At 43.3% G+C, this 8,039-nt stretch overlaps 1 non-coding gene across 1 annotated transcript; it reads left to right on the top strand.

The window, feature by feature from the left end:
• Positions 1-5,141: 5,141 nt before the first annotated feature.
• Positions 5,142-5,222, top strand: TRNAL-AAG (transfer RNA leucine (anticodon AAG)). The gene has a single exon. It is a non-coding gene; the product is annotated as a tRNA-Leu (tRNA).
• The last annotated feature ends 2,817 nt before the right edge of the window (positions 5,223-8,039 follow it).

Raw genomic sequence — 8,039 nt, 5'->3', positions numbered from 1 at the left:
CGTGGCAATAAAATTTCATGCAGACGTCGCTCCATGGTAGGCGCAAAGGCAGCCCCCCCCCCTCCACGCATTTCGGATTGTAATCGAGAGGAAGATATCTATTCTGAGGGGGATTCAGAACGAGAAGACAACCCCAATTTACCCCCTGAGGTCTTCGCTCTAACTTGGCATGCTGATGTTGGTTATATCATGCATATGGTGTCTTGCATTGCTTATTTTATACATCAAATATGTCATCTGCTTAGTTTAGACATCCTTTGTGTGAATGCCATCTGTTTAGTTTATTCATCGTTTATGTGAATTATGCAACGCCATCTTGTTTAGCCAGGCATCATATATGGGAATTTTGCAATGCCATCCTACTTAGCCAGTCATCTTATATGTAAATTATATCAGGCCATCCTTTTTTTCGTTACATATTACATTTGTCAACAATGTTAGTATATTTAACTGCTCTTCGTGTGCATCAGCCATTTGACACGGCGATGGCAAATTCTGGAGTGAAAACAAGGTCTTCAGAGCAGACTATGCTATCTGACGAAGCGCATATCTCGCTGGTTACGGATAGCTCCTCAGAGGAGGATTCAGAGACTGATGACCAGTCCTATTTCCCCCCTGAGGTCTATGCTCAAACTTGGCAGGTTATATTACCCATGTCATGCATGTTGTCTTGCATTGCTTAGTTTTTACATCATATATGGATTGTCATCTGCTTACTTGCTTACTATATAAATCATATATTTGAATTATATCATGCCATCATGTTTACATAGTACATACACATCATCTATCTGAATTATGGCATGGCAACCCATTTAATAAAGACATCATATAGTTATATCATCTCATCCTGTTTAGTGTTTACAGTCATCATATTTTGAATTATGGCATTCTATCCGTGAATGTATGTGAATTATGGCATGCCAACCTATTTAATAAACACATTATATAGTTATGTCATGTCATCCTGTTTACATAGTCTCATATTTTGAACTATGTCTTTCCATCTTTTTTAGTTAGCCATCATAATGTGAAATTGTGTCATGCTATCCTGTTTAGTTAGCCATCATATATGTGAAATTGTGTCATGCTATCCTGTTTGGTTAGACAACATAAATATGAATTATTTCATGCCCTCTTTTATTCCCCACTATCCATTGCACCTGTCTATCATACAATGTCTATACTTTCAATTACTTTTCTTGTTTATCAGCCATTTGAATTGGAGAGCGTGATGGCAGTATCTAAGGGAGTAACAACACGGTCTTCAGAAAAGATAGTGCTACCAGTTGATGCAGATAGAACCACGGTTGTACTTGCCCAAGGACCAGATCCACCACACATAACCCAGACTCTCGCAGATTGTACCCCTATCCGGTTGGACAGAGAACCAGCTACACCCCTTCTAACCCCAACCCCGGCAGATAGTAACCCAGTTCCAGTTGACACAACACCATCTCCACAACAGAGCACCCAAACACGATCAGTTAGTAAGGGAACTGCAGTGCCCAAAGCACGAGGACCACCACTCCGAATCCCAACTCAACGCTTAAAGGAGAAGAAGATTTGTTCTCAGGTCAGGTTCTGTAGCTATGGTTCATACTCCTTTGCTCTTGCATTACTGTATTTACTCATACCAACTATTTTCAAATTTGAAGGATGGAGTTGAAACTCCAATGGCGCAACAGGTATGTTTTAAACCTGTTTCTTTAACTGGTTTGCTGTTGTAACCTGCTCTATGTTGATTTCAGTTTCAATTGAATAAACAGCTATGTTCTGATGTCATGCACATTACAAGTGTTGTTATTGCTCTATAGTTACCCACACTTATATTCTGTCTATTCTGCTTTGTCTTGAACAAATATTATTTGAACTGTGTCTCTATCTTGATTTGGCAACAAAAACTAGAATGATATAGACCATAAAGTGACCATGGTACATAGATATATGTTTGTTTCATGCTGTTATCCTGTCCACTTTACTACTGAACTCATTTACCAAAATGAGTTCCATATACAACATGGTAAACATGTGATGTGTCTGCTTGTTTCTCTTTTAGAATGCGGACAAAATATTGGAGAACAGTACCGCGTTATCCAATGGTAAATGAAGTAATGCAGATAAGGTTCAAGATAGTGAGACATCCCTGTTGGTCTCCAAGAAAGCTGATAAAAACTATCTTGACGACAGTGAGGGAACCCAAAAGTCATGTCTTGATGTAGTGTTCGAGTTACTGGCCACTACTGCTGGCACAAGCTCTTCGAACTCGCTGCCTGAATCAGTTCGTCTTCTTGAATCTCAACTTCAAGTTGAAAGACATCGAATAGATGTGCTGCGACAGGAAGCTGAAGGACTGAGGAAGTCCCTGCAGAATTCAGATGCATATTTTCTGGTGCAACAGCAAGCGCTGGAGGATTTAAGCGCCAAACAAGAGAAAGTTAATAAGCTTGCTAAGCATCTTGCCAGCATTATGGGTACCCAGGATATTGTTTCTTGAGATCTTCTGAAGTGGTTTCAGTTCTGGATTTGTTTTGCTGCAGCGTTTATTTGCGCTGGCCGCCAACTTTGACAACCAGTGTATATGATATGCTGCTTTGTTCCCTATATTTGCACTGGTGGCGAACTTTGATGCCCAGTGGATGTAATATGTGTAATAGCCGTGATAGCCTAGCATTAGTTGCTTGCTTATTTATTTCCTTGTTGTCTTGTTTATTTGTTTGCTTGTAGTAATTGCAGTTCTTTTTCCGCGGTTAGCTAGTGGCTGCAATAACCTATTTTTTAAAACTAGGCCACAATAACCATGGGCTAATATTTACTGTATGACACTGGGCCTCCTACTGGCCGTAGAAACAGTGGGCCCTCTACGGGCCGTAGAAACAATGGGCCTTCTACGGGCCGTAGAAACAATGGGCCTTCTGCGGGCCGTATCATCAATGGGCCTTATACGGGCCGTATGATCGATTGGCCAAACATGGGCCAAACAGACCGCGTTATGGCCGTAAACGGGCTAGAGTTGGAATCGTCTGTTCATGGGCCGACCATAACGGGCCATCGTTAATAGGCCATATTTGATGACGCCATGAAAACGGCCCAACGTATTAACGGACCACAAACGGGCCGACTGTAACCACGGGCTGAATTTGGCCCACAAGCAGAAAATGACAGTAACGGGCCGTAAGTAAACGAATGCTGGAAATGAGCCCAAGAATAAATGGGCTCTGAGAAGGCCGAAAGATAACATGGGCTGGAAACGGCCCAACGGAATAACGGGCCGTTAATGGGTATAAAGTGATACCCTGTTCATTACGGGTCAGTTTCACCACGGGCCGTTAATGGGTGTAAAGTGATACACTCTTCATTACGGGCCAGTTTCACCACGGGCCGTTAATAGGCCAAGAGTTACATAGGGCCTCATATGGGCCGAAAGACGTCATGGGCCATACATGGGCCAGAAGTGAAAACGGGCTGGAATCATATTGGATGGCCCAGATGACGCTACTGGGCCTAATTCGGATAGGGCGTAACGGGCCTTGGGTTAGCGGGGTGTAAATGGGCTATATGCGAACAGGCCGTTAACAGGCTTTCCATGGGCCGGCCCGCCACCTTTTGACCAAGTCAAACGGGCCGGCCATTTCACAGGAATGGGCCTCTGTAGGGCCGTGCCACGTGTCGACGTATCATAGGCGCCTTCTGTCCAATGAGTGGATGACATCTGTCCCAACGATGAGCCGACACGTGTTTCCTCCAGCCAATGATGATTTTACACGTGGAAATCTCCATTGATCGGGGCTGTTAACGGGTTATCGGATCCAAAACCCGACCCAATAGCTTAACGGCGTTCCGTTACGGTGGATGCCACGTGTCGGTCACCCTTGACGAAATCACTTCTGTGACGCGCGATTTATCGTCATGGAAGTGGACACTTCCGTGATGATAATTTTGGTAATGTCATGGAACACTTCTACGACAGCACAGGTATGACTATCTTGATTCTGTCATAAATTTGTCATGTATGTACATGCATGACAAAAAACGCGACCTACTGTGACTAACACGTATCATCACGGAAATGTATTTTTTTTGTAATGCGTATTCAGAACGAACAGGTGTGAAAGATAAGATAACCTTATCAGCTACATGCATGCCTAGTCCTACGACGTACATTGATATGGCCAGCCATGCGTATCGAAAAGCGCTGCTACACGGACGACAAATTTACGGCCGACGCCTGCACGATCCTACTTGGCAGCATCAAATGCTAGCGTGCATGCATGAATCGCTGTTAGGGAGGATGCATCGTTCGCAGATCGTGCGTGCAGTGTCGTGTCTAAAGCAATTTCGTGTATCGAACTATGGATGCATGCACCGTTTAACTGTAGTGTGCAACGATAATGCTGCGCGCGTTCTCTGCGGGGCAAGCAGCACATGGATGGAGGGAGAGGACCAAACCATTTTCGGAAAGAACAGGCGGGGAAGATAACATAATCGGCCGATAGATTCATGGTATACATTGACGTGGCTGGTCTTGTGTATGGATGCATGCACCGCTTGACTGTAGTGCTGTGCGTTGATTGGGATCGTTCAGTCAGCCGGACCCGGGAATTCTGGAGCTCAGCTGGCGGGCGGGAGAACAAGCTAGCTAGCTAGGCTAGACGGGGCAGGCAGGGTCGTCGTGCTGGCTGCTGCTGCCGCCCATGAATGCGCCGGCCGGCTGTGCTCCTGTCATGTGGGCGCCATTGGTTTGGTCTGGTGCAGGCACTGAGAACCGATCGAGAAGCGTTGCTGTCCAAGATATCTGTCTCTCTAGTATACGTAGTATCTTGTTTCTGATTCTGTGTGCCTCACATGCGCTGCTTTGCGGATTTTTTTATGTCGGACGCACTGATTTCTTTGGCGGTTACCAGCTGTGACCGTGGTCTCTGCCGAGACGACCATGCTGCGGCTGCGAGTAGTCAACCTGGGCCAATAATGTAGTCGCAGGGCAGTGCATCAGCACATGGATGGATGTCTGTCTGGGCAGGCCCAGCGCCAGGTGTGTAGTAGAGCAGAGCCCTCTTCTGCTGTAACAAGCAGCTTTCCAACAGCCAAACACACGGTGGTTCTGTTATGAATTAACTAGCTCTAATGTGTCCAACCATCAAGTTGGCGTGGCCGAGTTGGTCTAAGGCGGCAGATTAAGGTTCTGCTACGAAAGGGCATGGGTTCAAATCCCACTGTCAACAATTTCTTTATATTTTTCTAGTTCTATACAAAAACAATTTTTTTCTGTAGGTTTGTCCATGAGAGAAATCAGCAGTTTGTACATAGCACATACAGTGACAAGTGTCCCCTAAAAAAAATACATACAGAGACAAGTGACATTTTAGTTTTCTTCGTATTTATTCCTTATATTCGGTGAAATGTTTTTTTTACAGGATGCCAAGTCTCAATCTCAGCATTTCTCATCCCATGAGCAAGCCAAAACTTTTCTGCTAGATCATATACACATGTTCGATGCTTAACACATGGAATCTCTAACAACTGCCCCCCCCCCCCCCCCCCCCCCCCAAACCCAAAAAAAAACTCCCTTCTCTTTACTCAGTCTCAGTAGTTCTACAGACGAAAATAGCTGGTTGCTGCAAACGGTCTGCCAAAATAGGACCACAAAGCACACTCCCTGTGTCACAGAGGGATAATCAACGATAAGCATAAACATATAAGCAAAGCCATCGATCATCATAGGACGTAATCTTCCCTAATGATTGGACCTCACATTCTTTGAGCTGTCATTGTTATGATTGAATCGTATCTCTTTCCCCCCCGCTAAAGAAAATGAAAGAATCCGGTCTCTTTTGGATGACAAGTATGTCTGTCTTTATCAACTAACTAATCCTAATCGTGTGATCAGAATCTTCACCAATAAACTATTTAGCAGTAGTGACCTCACAATACATGGTCATCATGCACGAATGCAATGATACATACCTGATATATGTGTTGCATACACTACTGCAATTTTCGTATACGTCGGGTGTCCATGAGAGAAATCAGCAGTTTGTACATAGCACATACAGTGACAAGTGTCCCCTAAAAAAAATACATACAGAGACAAGTGACATTTTAGTTTTCTTCGTATTTATTCCTTATATTCGGTGAAATGTTTTTTTTACAGGATGCCAAGTCTCAATCTCAGCATTTCTCATCCCATGAGCAAGCCAAAACTTTTCTGCTAGATCATATACACATGTTCGATGCTTAACACATGGAATCTCTAACAACTGCCCCCCCCCCCCCCCCAAACCCAAAAAAAAACTCCCTTCTCTTTACTCAGTCTCAGTAGTTCTACAGACGAAAATAGCTGGTTGCTGCAAACGGTCTGCCAAAATAGGACCACAAAGCACACTCCCTGTGTCACAGAGGGATAATCAACGATAAGCATAAACATATAAGCAAAGCCATCGATCATCATAGGACGTAATCTTCCCTAATGATTGGACCTCACATTCTTTGAGCTGTCATTGTTATGATTGAATCGTATCTCTTTCCCCCCCGCTAAAGAAAATGAAAGAATCCGGTCTCTTTTGGATGACAAGTATGTCTGTCTTTATCAACTAACTAATCCTAATCGTGTGATCAGAATCTTCACCAATAAACTATTTAGCAGTAGTGACCTCACAATACATGGTCATCATGCACGAATGCAATGATACATACCTGATATATGTGTTGCATACACTACTGCAATTTTCGTATACGTCGGGTGTCCATGAGAGAAATCAGCAGTTTGTACATAGCACATACAGTGACAAGTGTCCCCTAAAAAAAATACATACAGAGACAAGTGACATTTTAGTTTTCTTCGTATTTATTCCTTATATTCGGTGAAATGTTTTTTTTACAGGATGCCAAGTCTCAATCTCAGCATTTCTCATCCCATGAGCAAGCCAAAACTTTTCTGCTAGATCATATACACATGTTCGATGCTTAACACATGGAATCTCTAACAACTGCCCCCCCCCCCAAACCCAAAAAAAAACTCCCTTCTCTTTACTCAGTCTCAGTAGTTCTACAGACGAAAATAGCTGGTTGCTGGCAAACGGTCTGCCAAAATAGGACCACAAAGCACACTCCCTGTGTCACAGAGGGATAATCAACGATAAGCATAAACATATAAGCAAAGCCATCGATCATCATAGGACGTAATCTTCCCTAATGATTGGACCTCACATTCTTTGAGCTGTCATTGTTATGATTGAATCGTATCTCTTTCCCCCCCGCTAAAGAAAATGAAAGAATCCGGTCTCTTTTGGATGACAAGTATGTCTGTCTTTATCAACTAACTAATCCTAATCGTGTGATCAGAATCTTCACCAATAAACTATTTAGCAGTAGTGACCTCACAATACATGGTCATCATGCACGAATGCAATGATACATACCTGATATATGTGTTGCATACACTACTGCAATTTTCGTATACGTCGGGTGTGGGCGTCTTCGCTCACGTGCTACAACCACTTCATCTGTGATTAATCTGTTCCAATGCATAAAAATGAAGAGCTTGTTCATCAGCTGTAAAATATCCCTTTTTTATGTAAATATTGTTGCAAGATAAACATCATAAGGGAAGTGTTTAGGATGCTTCTTACTTTTATAAGAAAGAGCTACTGAATAATAATAACTTTGGCAAGATGCTGAGCGCATGACGGAGGCCATGATATCAAGACGACTCAGACTTTGGCAAGACAAGAACCGTCGCTCGGATGAGATGCTTTTGGTTAGCCTTTTGATGGCGAGGCCTAGTGAGGCTGGTTGGTTTCATGGTTGTAATATTGAGCCTGCGTGCTCCTAAACCTTATGTTTGTGGCATGATGGCCGTGTGGAACTGCTTATCGTCTTTTATTTCTGTCTTAAAACTATGTATGAATAGTGCCTTGTGGCTTTATTAATTTAAAGCCGGACGCTTCCAGCGTCTTCGTTCCAAAAAAAAAACTTTGTAGGGCTCTCTCATCAACATGGCTGGCCCCAAGAGAGGCATTAATTTCCTGGATGATATTTTA

Source organism: Triticum aestivum, chromosome 3D (genome assembly GCF_018294505.1).
Source record: "Triticum aestivum cultivar Chinese Spring chromosome 3D, IWGSC CS RefSeq v2.1, whole genome shotgun sequence".
NCBI classification, from domain to species: Eukaryota; Viridiplantae; Streptophyta; class Magnoliopsida; order Poales; family Poaceae; genus Triticum; species Triticum aestivum.
This window is presented reverse-complemented; position numbering and strand designations above follow the sequence as displayed.